This window comes from Athene cunicularia (assembly GCF_003259725.1).
Source record: "Athene cunicularia isolate RWA chromosome 1 unlocalized genomic scaffold, athCun1 chr1_part2, whole genome shotgun sequence".
NCBI lineage: Eukaryota > Metazoa > Chordata > Aves > Strigiformes > Strigidae > Athene > Athene cunicularia.
Genome location: NW_020799092.1, coordinates 64,138,688 through 64,152,425, shown reverse-complemented (window position 1 = coordinate 64,152,425; position 13,738 = coordinate 64,138,688).

Here is a 13,738-nt window from a genome sequence, read left to right as displayed (position 1 = left end):
TATACATCTGAGATTTATCCTCATACTGAATCTCAGTGTTCAACCAGAAGTGGATTCTATAAGCTTCCAGGTCTGGTGAAATGCTATTCTCAAACCATCTGCTCAGTTGAAAGTTAATACACTAATATTTAAATTATACAAAATCTAATACATTATAACGTGAAGAGTTCAGGATCATTCAGATCCAGAACTTACTTTAGTCAGTGTTGATCAAAGTATGAGCATACATCATTTTCCTGAAAAATGTGGACTGATACAAGGAAATGATCACCTACTTTGCAACTTACTTGCTTATAGTAACTTATAACAATTTCTGAATATTGCTTAATAATCCTGCTTGCCCTGACTGTTCTGTGGAAGCTTACCAAGGACTACTGTGTTCATTAAAACAAAGCAGGTTTCTGTGGAAATTTACCAAGAGCTACAATATTTAGCAAAAATAAGAAACATGTCCCTGGAAAGCAGATGTGTTCTAGCAAGTTTAGTCTTTGTAATGGATAGCCATATATGGGTGGTAGAAATTAACACACAGGTGCTTTTAGATAAGATAGAGGTGGTAAACCAGCGGGAACCACTCTTGTTATTCAAGAAACGGGCTAGGAAAATCTGTATATGCTCTGAGGAAAAGTACAAGGTGAGGAGGACTGTGAGCCTTCCTCCAAAAGACCCCGAAGATGACCACCAGGAGGCAATGTGCAGGTGCACAGATAACAAACTGCTGACACTGGCCTTTTGAACTAACCCAGCCTTACCTATGCATATGTATGTTTGTGTTGTGTAATACAATGAATATGTTTATCCACACTCTATAATTTCCTGACAAAATGCACAGCTGGTGTGCAAGCTTTGTGGAGAAATCCTTGCACCCCGGCACCGGACTAAACATACCTGCTTTACAACTCTCTCTGAGTTGTAGAGTCTGTTTCTGCTAACCAAGACAGTACAATGAACTAGTAGTTATTGGAAAACATTCTCTCTTGTCTGATGTAATCAGAAGTGGATGGTACTGGCAAATAAGACAATCCAAGACAATTTATTGAATTTCACTCTGGCTACTCTGATAATTTTAAATCACAAAGCAATCAGTGTGTGAGATAAAAATAAATTCTATCTTTGACTTTTCCAAAATATTTTTGAATATGTATGGCAATATTAAAAAAACTAAAAGATAACATTTTCCCCATGCATACACCACTTGAATGACCATAGGTTTTTTCTCTGCTCTAATAGTTGCAGTGCAATTAATGTTGAAGTTTGAAAAAAAGTATTAATTAAAAAATTTTAATCAAGTATTTGATTAAAATGATGCATATATCATTGATTAACCAAAATCAGAATGAAAATAAAGTGCATGATTAATTATGAAGCTGAGAGCTACTTAATTAATTCAGTTCTCTGGATCATTTATATTATTTCAAATAGACTATTTTTAAAAGATATTAAAAGAAACAAATAATATTTCATCACACTTGACCACTCATAAGCTGGTGAAGGCTCTGGAGCACAGGTCATACGAGGAGCAGCTGAGGGAACTGGGGGTGTTCAGTCTGGAGGAGGCTGAGGGGGGAACTCATCACCCTCTACAGCTCCCTGAAAGGAGGGTGCAGAGAGCTGGGGATGAGTCTCTTTAACCAAGTAATAAATGATAGGACAAGAGGTAATGGCCTCAAGTTGTGCCAGGGAAAGTTTAGACTAGATGTTAGGAAGTATTTCTTTACAAAATGGGTTGTTAGGCGTTGGAATGGGCTGCCCAGGGAGGTGGTGCAGTCCCCATCCCTGGAGGTGTTTATGAGTTGGGTTGACTTAGCGCTGAGGGATATGGTGTAGTTGGGAACTGTCAGTGTTAGGTTAATGGTTGGACTGCATGATCTTCAAGGTCCTTTCCTACCTAGTTCTTTCTGTGATTCTGTGACACTCACAGACAATGCATGATGCGATTGTTAAAGATTGACTGCTTTGAATAGGCACTGATAATGATGTGTAAGAGTGAATATGTGTTGGTGATGCTTAATAATGGGTAAAAGCTATCTATAAGCACAAAATGTATTGTAAATTAATGTTAGTCTTGAAAGTTGGTTTTGGTTTTTGTTTTTGGTTTGTTGTGGGGTTTTTTTTTGGTTTTTTTTGTTTGTTTTTGTTTGTTTTTTTTTTTTTAGTTTAAAACTGTCTTGGTTTATCAGTGTTTTAAATACAGAGAGCTCTTATTCCCTGAATATATATTATATACTTCTAAATGTTTCTCTGTGTGTGTGTGTGTGTGTGTATGTTTAGATATGTATGTCTGTCAGAGTCACAAAGTATCCACTATGAAAACGGAGTGATAGACATCATCAGATGGTGAGTCAGAACTTAGACTGGCCAGATCACCCTTGGGGGCGTTATGTCATATGGCTGAATAAAATCAAGCAGAGACCACTGTCTGACCCTGAGGCCAGCTGGAACAAGCTCACTAAATTCACACTGTACAGTATCTGGCCCAAGGCTTCTTCAGGGCCCATATGGTGTCTCTACAGCCAAACAAATAATTCTAATTCTGTGTGTGTATGTGAATGTATATGTGCATGAAAGAGGGGGTTCAGTTCAAAGTGAGTCAAGAAATTTAAGAGATGTGTCACAGTTCATTACGAGAATGTTTTCACAGTAATAAACTGATAGCTTTTGTGGCCAGCCCTGGTGTGTGGGGTGAAATCATGTAATGGGTATTTGAAGATACAAAGCCAACTGGGCTAATGTTGGAGACCCTTGTAGGGCAGGGAACGACAGATGGTGCATTTATTCTCCCTACTGTCTATGGCAAATGATCCCTAGCATATGTTAATACCTAAATCATACCCAGGCAATGTCTTAGAAAGTGCTAATTGGAACGGCTCAAAATATGCCAGGGAGCATGCAAACAGTTAAGCAGTATGGATGATCAGCAGTCCAATGCTGAATTTGCCTCCTGGCGCTGTTTTATTTAACTGTAGAGTTGTAAGCTACCCATCTCCATTGGCAGTAGAGGGACGTTTGGGAAATAGGTAAGCTTTCCGAGGAATGTTTTTATTTTTAATTATACACTTCAGACCCTAATGAAATTAAAGATGTAGGAGCTGAGAAGTTAGGTAAACCAAGTCCAGAAAAAGTAAGCTCATGGATTGATTTCTTTGGCACTTTTTGGTCTTTTGGTTGTTTTTGTTTGTTGTTTTGTTTTGTTTTGTTTTGTTTTGGTTTGGTTTGGTTTGGTTTGGTTTTGTTGTTTTTTCTTTTCTTGATATGTTGAGTCTTATATTGCTCATGGTATAACAGATAGCCTGGTAGTATAATTAACAAAGGGAAAAGGAAGACTGTTTTGATATTCCAACGTACTTAGGTCTATCCTGGCACTTTGAATTTCCAAATTTTCCTTTTTCTTTCTCTGCAGAATATATGAGCTCTCTAAATCTCATTTAGATATTGATATATAAATTTTATGATAATTTCATTTTAGACACAGTCTGACACCATTCATTTGAGTGTCAAAGACTGTTGAGTGTTTTGCTATCAGTGCAGCAGTTCGTAAGTCTCACAGTCTGAAGTTTATCTAAGTTAACATCAGGAGAAATTACATCAGGTAGGAATTGTATAAATAAAAAGTAAAGAGAAAATCACATCAGCAACAGCACCTGCTTTACAGTCCTCAGGCAACTGACTAAGGTGAGGTGAATCAAGTGCTCTGTGTCTGGAACTAATGCTAAATGTCATTGGGATCCTGTATGTGGACTAAACGTATTATATGCCACTGGGTCGGACCAATGGCTTGATTCAGCTACATAGGCTTGAACCAGGTACTTCACTGGACAGATATGATGAATAAAATAGTGGAGTTTCTTTCTAACTGCGCCTGTACTCACTGTAACTGAGTAAATACAATTTCTTTTGCCATTTTTAATCAGAAGCCAACTACAGACATCAAGTTCTGGGTTCAGGACACACCTTGGCCAGAGCTGGGCTGAGCTGGTTTCAGCTCCTGCCTCGGGGCCAAGTGCCTTTTGCCTCCTCTGGCTGATCTTGAGCTCAGAGTCAAGCTCAGGGGGTCACTGCTCAGCTAAAAAAAGCCCCTGGGTGGGGCTGAGCCTTGGGAGAGTTGTGGGGCCACACTGACCCTTCAGCTGGCAGAAGGCAGCAGCACAGGGTGAGGAAACAAAAATAAGCCCAACCAGACCTTGGTACTGAGGAGGAGGGGACCCTCTCCATGAACATCATACTCCTCCCAATGAAGGCCTTGGGCTAATCAGGGCTCACTGCGTTACCCCTTACTTCTCTGCTGGAGAGTGTCTCTGTCAGTGTTAAAGGGGCATTGCAAGGATGAGAACAGCATCAAAGGAAGGGGTAGATATTAGTAAGTTTTCTGTATAACAATTTAAAGGGTATTAATGAGGCTTTTCTATTCTAATTTATACTCAGAGTGGTAGTGTTTCTTTAAATGGACAAATGGTGACTGTTGTATCTTAGTTAGATTTTTAAAGTGTTTATCACACAAAAAAAATAAATTGTTGACTCCACATATATGGTGTGTTCCCTTTTACCCAGATTGTAACACTGTCGTCTAGAAGGTAACATATTTGAATACAAGTGAGTATTACAACAGGTTTAAAATTATTTTGTAAAACTGTTGGTAACCTGTTTTAGTTACCAATGTGAAGTAAAATTCTAGAACTGCTGAAGCTGGAAGGAGTTTTACCATGCCCTTCAAGGGGCATGCATTTTATTGTTTACTTCCTCTGATAATTTTTTTATCTGAGTGATAACTTACAGTAATACCAGTCTGCCTATGCTTTCTATGAAATAAAGTTCTTTGTTCAGTATTAAATATCTTACTTTTAATTTTTGTTGCATGATCACTCACTACTGTTCAGAGAAATGGGATATAAAAAAGGGGCACATCAACAGCTTTTCAGTGTCATTATAATGTTAAACTCTTTTCTTAAAAGAGATTGTTTCAATCTTAATTATTCATTCAAATTTTTTGTTTGTTCATCCCCTGAGGGAAAGCTGTTGATTTATTTTGGCTTTGTTTTTACAACTACATTATAGTGAGAAAATATTTCTCATAGGGAAGATGTTTTTCTTTTCTTATTACAACTGAGGACATCTAGTTTCCCAAATGCCTTTTAAAAAATATGTTTGTTTGTTTGTTTTTTTTTCCCTATCCACTTTCCTTTTTATTTACACCCAGTTTCAGTCACAATCACATTGCCTATTCAAATACCTTTAATATCACCATAAGATTGTGCATAATCCATGGTTTCAATTAAGTCATGTAATAATATTTTTAAAAGTTTAGAACACAGAGATTAATTTAATTTATTTTGGAAAACCATATGTACCAAGTAGCCCACACTCTGTCTATTAAGGGGTTTTTTATTTTTTTTCATCATTTAAACAATTTAGTTAAATATGTGTGTGTGTCCGTATAGTCAGGAACTACTGACATTTTTCTCTACCCTGGCATAGACTTATTACAGATAGGACACACCATACACAAATACTGATATATTTTTAATTAAAGTTAATTTACGCTGCCTTCTAAGAGTATTCAGCACAAAATAGCAATTAATCTTTGTCTATAAAATAGTTTAATAAACCCAGTCTGACTTTTAAGTCAAAAAAGGTATCCGGCCTTGATAGTTTCAGAGCAGAGGTTAATAAACATATAATTAGTTTGTCTTCCTGAAATGTTTAATGCTTAACATTGGAAAGGCTGACATTCTGCGTCATCAAGTGTATTTGCTTTTAAAGTTTTTGAAGGAACAACAAGAACCCTTAGGATTTTAGATCATGCTGAATTTCTTGATAACTATTTGCACAAAAGAAAGGGTTAGGATTTGCAAGCAGATTTTTCATAAAGTGATGTGGGACTTGCTAACTCAGGCTTCATTTCTAGAGGGCACTTGATGTAATATTCTTTATAATTAAAAGATATTTTTTTCCAAGTACCAACTTTGTTCTTGGCCTTCAGAAGCCAAAAGGTATTAAGACAGTGTTAAGGAGGCTAATAAGTTAACACGTTGGTTAAGATTTAAAAGGGTCTTTCCAGCTAGCAGTAACTGGATAGATCATTCTGCACTGAATTGGGTTTTAGTAGGTTTGGGGTTTTTTTTAGTTTGCATATGGAGAACCCTGTTTCAAAATTTGCTCTCTTCTTAGAAACAAAATATTTATGATTAATAAACATGGTGGTTTTGTTTCTTTCTGTTTGATAGTGGATTAGGTATAAATAGAAAATTGTTGCTTTAATATAATCTCCTAATATCTATAACATTATTACAGAAATCAGAATGCTGTTGTCTCTTAAGTCGCTGACTTATTGACTCACTAGTATTCGCTAAGAGCAGATTTTAACCTATTGTAAATATTTTCTGCTACAATATGTAGTGCATTCTTTAGAACCTCTTACATTTCTCTACTTTTAGTTTCCTGTAGGTTAAGTGGTTTTGTGCTACATACGTTCTGGGTGAAACAAACTGTCACCAGTCATGGACTCAGATTATTTAAATGGTCACGACTGTAATTATGGATTCTTGAATATCTATTTTTTCTCTGTTTCATAAATTAAAATGCATAGTATGAACATAAATTAAGGTTTGCTTGTAAATATAAAAACCTAAAGCCACATCAATAATAGACTTCAAACATGGAGAAAGTATCAATATTGTTATTTATATTCTGTGTGATAACTGGCAAATCCATAACTGCAGAATTAGAAATAAATATATAAACAGACCAGAGAGTCTGAATACTGCAGTCTCAGAGATATACTAGGTAGGAAGAGGAAAAAAATATCAGGTTTTGCAGATGCTTAGATTTTATGTAGTCTTTCAGTGGAAAAAACTATACATTTACCACCAGCTGAAGGTATTCCTGCCATTCTTTGCCTTTTTCATAGTTTCACTGCCATTCTTTGCCTTTTTCATAGTTTCACTGTATGTGTTTAGATAGTTTTCAAAAGACTGGAAACTGATACATAAAAACCACTGTACATATATCTGTTTTCTCATGGAGGTGAGCTTGCTGGGCATAAACAGTTTCAAAACAGAAATTATCCAGACAGTCTGAATAGAGCTACACTCCAGCAAATATGCCTTTCCCAGTGGAGGAAAAAATCCAAAACTCTGCATCAACAACCACCTCCCCCCAAAAAAAAACAGAAAACCCTTGAGGTTTGAAATTTGACTTGTTCTGCATTTCATAGTCACAGTTTAATGACAAAGTGCAATGCAGTTGCAGTGGCAAAGAAAGTGGGTTTTTTTATTTATGGAATTGCCCCCTAAGAAGAATTCAGAGACAAGATGTTAGTTAGTTACTCTCTGTACACAGTTAATTGCCTTAAACTTGGACACAACTTCCCAAGGGAATAGGATTTTCCATAGAGTAACTGAGGCATGTTGACAACATAACTTTAAAATCCCACCCAGGTACTGTAGCTGAGGGACAGATGTATGCTGCTATTCACTCAGGACTGCTTCTAGAACATTTATCGAGAATTATTCATTTTAAGTATTAAGAGTGTAAAGAATGGGAACACAACAGAATTAAGCTGTAGTTGAACAGAGATTCTCAAGATAATGGTTAGATTAGGCATGTTATGTTAGAGTCAGTCATTTGAATACAGATCTATAAGGTAAATTTTAAAAGCTCTGTAAAAAATTACAGATTTCAAATATTACGTGGACACTCATTAAATATATACAAATGATGCTACTCTAATAATAGCTGGGTGATAGAAGCAGAATACTCTGTCATGAGAGTAACATTACTCTTTTGAATGGATTCCTCAGTACTCAAAATTTTTGCAGGAAGTTTGATTACTTTGAAGAGTATTTTGGATATGCATTTTTTGAAGGCATGTGAAGCTACGGAAAAAGGAAAATTAACTGCAAAGTATCTAATCTTGCATATGATTTATTGCCTAGCCAGTGTTGATTCTCCAATGTCTTTTTTTAGCTGTAAGTACTCCTTCCAAACTTTTTCCCACTTCCTTGTCCCCTCATAAAGAAATATGAGAAAACAAGATATTAATAGAGATTTTTATACTAAGAATCAAAATTATCCTTCAAGAATGTAGACTGACTCATATTCTCCACAATGCTTATGCCAGGTCATGAATAGAAGAGTAATAGTCTGGTTTAATTTATATAATCAGATAATGATCATATTCCAAACAAGCAATGCAACTCAGTAGAAGGAAATATGAGTGATCATCATGCAAATTAAACTGGCTTTCACACTTCCACATCTCTAGGTTGCCTCTCTGAGGCTTACAATTATAAATGTGTTAAAATAATTCTGTTTGATTGTGTTAAGATCAGCTCACTAGAAAAAGGGTAAACAATGTTTTACATAGCATACAAGTATACACATGTATTGCATTTGCATGGCCAAGTTTTGGTAGGGGGTTGGTTACAGGGGTGGCTTCTGTGAGAAGCTGATAGAATCTTCCTCCATGTCCAATAGACTCAATGCCAGCTGCTTCCAAGACAGACCTGCCACTGGCAAGGGATGAGTCCATCAGTGATGATAGCAGCACCCCAGTGATAACATATTTAAGAAAGAGTGAAAAAAAATGTGTGAGAGAAAATACGGATGAGGAGAGAAGTAAGAATATGTGTGAGGAACAGCCCTGCAGACACCAAGGTGTTACAAAGGCTCTCAAATTAAATAAACAACCACCAAAAATAATTAAAAAAATATTATCCGCACAGTTAACTAGCCCTCTGCAACTATTCAACAACAGGTTTGAATGCACATAAGAGGAGAACAGCACAACATCCTCAGGTTTAACAACAACCCAAAACACTTTATCACTCATGAGGACACTTAACCTCGAGGAACTTCTTGGGGCATCATCCTGACTTTTGTAACCTCAAGGAGTTTCCCTGAGTAGTGTCCCAACCCAAGTGGAGAGTCCTAGACCACAGCATGCTGTTCCAGGGGACAAGCTCAAAATGGCTCCCTCAAGGGACTCTGTTTATACCCAGGCTGAATCTGATCTGTGATCAATATCAGCTCCCATTGGCCAAAGGCCCCATCTACTGTGAAGTCCCTAGAACAAGGGTAATCAAGTTGCTACACGTCGGTGTCCAAGAAGCCCTGTTTTCATTGGGTGGTTTAAGGAACTGATAGAAGTAACGCCTCAAACATTCATCAACACAGAAAACCTCAAGGACAAGCTGTGACCTCTGGATTAGGCTAAGGAATGTAACCCCAGGATACAGGAGTATATTGAAGGATACACCCCCCACTCCCTTACAGTTGTATTGACAAGCTTCTTAGATAAGCCTCAAAGGGGGAGACATAGACTGAGGAAACAGTATTGTGCAAGACAGACACCATGCTTGCCTTGCTTAATGACTTGCTAATGACTAATGGCGCCTTTGCCATTGAAGTGGTAACAAGAACTGAGAAGAGGAGATTATTTCTGGGATGACTGATAAAATCTCTGGGAACAGAGTCAAAATCAAAGCTGAGCAATGACCACCTATTCAACTGGAACCCTTACTCCACCTTTTCCTCTCTCTCATGGAAATTAATTTGTGGAATACCTGCCTGTGGGGATGAATTGCCCTGCAGGCCACCAGAGACAAGACCACAGACTTGGAAGCCATATGATTGGAAGTCAAGCTCAAGCTTTATTAGCGAGCAAGCCCTTATATACTCTTGTGCATTCTAAAAACAGCAGCAAGCCCTTATATACTTGTTGTTACCTTGTGTTACTCTTGCGCATGCTTCTTTCAAAAAATAGCTCCTCTCTGCACCTTCCACAAACATTGCTACCTGCACGCAGCCAGTAGACAAATTCCTGCTTTTGCAATTCCAAAGAGTCCCTTCTTTACAGTTTCTTCCTTAACAAGCACATTGATTTCCTCTGGCCTTCTTGCTTTTAGATATCATTAATCTTCTGACCCAAATGCTGGTTGTACTTTTCCATTGTCAGTGTGTGTGGAAAGTTCAGCAACCCGGCATATGCACCCACACCTGCCCCTCCTTGTCTAGTATGCTAATCAACTAATAAGATGAACTTAAAAAGACAACAGAAACTTTGCTCCATGTGCACCCACAACCCCGGATTACCAGACCTGAGACAACACTGGATCCAGGGTGGTGATCTGGATTTCTTTGACTCTCTTTCTCTCCTTTCTTTTTCTTTCCTTTCCCTTCTTTTCATTCTTACAGATTTATAAGAGAACACATTACTTATTATCTTTTTCCAAGTTTAAATAGTTCTTTACCACAAGTAAAATATTTTAACCAGTCATTTAGTTGTCATTTCACCTTAATTTAACACATGGGGATCATAGAACTGTTGCTGTTCTCTGGACTTCCAGTCTGGGTCATGACATTTTATGGCTGTACTTGGCAGGATCCCCTTGTTGGTGTTAAAGTGACCATTGGGACCAGGCATTTACTGTAACCCCTCTCTGAAAGGAGTCATACAAAAAGTGGGGGGACAGCCCTCTAAGGGTTGACAAGAGATCTGATTCCCATAGTTGTATACTTATTACGGCCTCCCTGGGAGGACCTTTTGTAGGCTGGTTACAGTTTCCTGGAGAGGACTATTTATAGCCTCATTGTGATCTCCCTGAGAGATTTGACTGTAGATTATACCCTTCTTCTGGAGAAATTAGAGAGCTATAATGCTCAACCTTGTTCTCCTGGTATGACTTGGGCCCAGAACTATTTATATGATCTGGAAGCAGTAATGGACAGCATCTCTATCTAAAGAACAGAGATTCAAATTGGGAAAGGGAAAGGTAAGTGTTCTGTGTGGTTTTGGGAGCTGCTCTGGTGTCAGCTCAAACAGATAAATATGTGACTGAGCAAGAAGAAGGAGAAACAATAATATATCTTCAAGGTCTGGTGAAGCCTTTGAAGGGACTATTAGGAAATGAGATAAATAACCTCTCCGACCAACTTACTGCTGAGCGAGTGACTAACCAAAACTTACATTCCACATTAACAGAGGCTCTGGAGTGGGAGAAAATATTAAGAGAGCAATTAGATGAAACACACTCCCAAATTGTTGTAGAAAATATGAATGGAGATTCTAATGGGAGAAAATAATCAAAATTGTTATACCCTCTTAAAGACCTAGACCATATAAAAGAAATATATTCCCTTGAGGGGGAAGAGACTGTTATGCAGCCACTGATTAAAACAAAGACTGTTGAGGATGGTCAGGGAGGGCCCCAATAAGTCACCACCCAAACTGTCCCCTACTCCCCTACTGATTTGGCTAAAATCAAGGAAAAATATTCTCAGGGACCCCGAGAAACAGAAACTGAATATGGATAGAGAGTATCTCTTACCGGCGGTGATCGCATCTTGCTGAGTGAAGACGAGCTAAGAGGGTATTGGGCGTTGGGTGTTTTTATAACCACAGATGACAATAGAGAACCCTGATCCCTGACTCAAAGAGTAGCATATTGGTCTGGAGGATTAGACTCTGTGAAAAGAGGAGACTCCTCCTCGATAAAGACTCTGACAGCAGGACATATTCTGGAGAGTATACAAAAGACTGCATGTCTCCAGCTAATGCATGACCAATTACTGCTTCTGCGACAACCCTCTCCTATTCAATATGTGGCAGATCCCGATAGATTGCTTCCTCTCATAAGGGGACTACTGATGCTGTGAAACTATATGCAGTGCAATTACAAGATCATTTGAGAACACTTGGACCCCGTAGAAGGGGTGGCCCTCTGAGGATGACATGGGGAGAAGTAGCACAGGGGTTGATTAATTATGGCACCTAGATGGAATTCACTAGCCTGGGAGAGAAAAAATCCAAAGCAGACCTTAGGATGTTGGAAGGACATGGGGAGATGAAAGTTATGCCTTTGAACAATTCCAGACTTCCCCCAGAGAAGCTGATACAACCTCCTGTGTAAAAGACACACTATGAACAGAGGGCATTTCAAAGGGGGTTCCCCGAGATTTAACGGACGGTATGTCCGCTATGATGTTAGAAAAGCTTATTAAACCTGGTAGACAAAGAGAAGGATCACCCCCAAATCGAGCAGACCTCCTGGACAGGGCAGGGGCGGGACTGAAATCTAGTGAGATGGTTATAAATGCCTCTCAAACATCTACTGCCCCTAAAAAGAACTTAATTGATTTGGGGTCAGGTAATTACATGTGTCATACCCAGTAAGTGAGCCAGGGGATGATGGCTGGGTCCACTTAAGGAAGCTCACAGAAAATAGTAATGGAGACTTGTTGATTACCTTTCCCCTTGGCCCCCTTAAAACTCCAGTTACATTTCTAGTAGACGTAGGTGCTCAGATATCAGCGCTCCGAGCTGATATTGTTGATCACATTGACATTTGCCCTGACAATGGATCTGGGTTACAGATGTTTTCAGATGCTCTAAGCCACAGACAACTGCTCAGGTGAAATGCTGGTTACCTGGAAATGAAACTGCAACAGAGTCTATTATGGTTTGGGGAAATTTTCCCACAAATATTCTAGGACCTATTAAAGGGACAACCCTGGGTGGATTCAAAAGGAAAGAATGGAAATTTGTGTTCCAAACTGTCTCTGTAAGATTTTTACAGCAAGCGCCTGCACTTCCTCCTTCTAAAATTGTTAATGTGAAACCCTATGTCTTACCATTAGGGGCCAGGGAGGGGATCACTCCTGTAATAGCAGAGCTGCGGGAACAAGGGATAATTGTCCCAATTCACTCACCTTATAACTCTCCAGTGTGGCCAGTCCGTAAACCTAATGGGAAGTGGTGATTAATCATTGATTATTGGTGATTAAATGCTAATACAGATCCTCTAACAGCTTCAGTACCTAACATAGCCAAACTGATTACAACCATACTGGAACAAGCTCACCTCATTTTAGCAACTATTGATGTAAAAGACATGTTTTTGATGGTTCCCTTGCAGGAAGCAGATAGAGATCATTTTGCTTTTACCTGGGACGGGAAGTGATATACTTTTACATGCCTCCCTCAGGGATACCACCATTCACCAACCATCACCCACTACACACTGGCTCAGGAGCTTGCCCATGTTGCCTCAGAGGAGGGAGTTAAGGTATACCAATATACTGATGATGTATTAATTGGCAGCCCTGATACTGAAGTAGTGAACAGACACAAAGGAAAATAATCACTTATTTTAAAGCTTAGAATTCCAAATTCCCACAGAAAAGGTACAACTCCCATCTTTGAAAGTAAGGTTCCTGGGTATTTGGTGGTGGGGAAGAACAATGTATATTCTCCCTGGAATTTTAACTACAAAGAGGTAAAAATACCTGGAAATAAGAAGGAGCTGCAACATGCCCTAGGCTTACTGGTATTTTGGAGGAATATCTGCAATTTTTCCATCATAGCTCATCCCTTATATGATTTGACACACAAAAGAGCTATTTGGGACTGGACTCCTGTCCATGAAGAAGTCTTAAAGCTGTTAATTTTTGAGGCTGGGCTATACCAGGCCTTAGGGCCGATACACCCAACAGATCCACTCCATACTGAGTGGGGTTTTGCAATCGATGGACTGTCTATACATATGTGGCAACATGGGCCAGAGGGTCCAACTTGTCCCAACAGGTTTCATTCACGAAGCTTTAAAGATGAAGAAAAACATTATTGAATTTGGGAGAAGGGTCTTTTTGTGGTTAGCCTGGCCTTATAGGAAGCCGAAAAGGCCATAAGGTCCTGAAACCAGAATTAGCTGGGACCCCACCCCCTGCAGGGGTGGCACAGCAA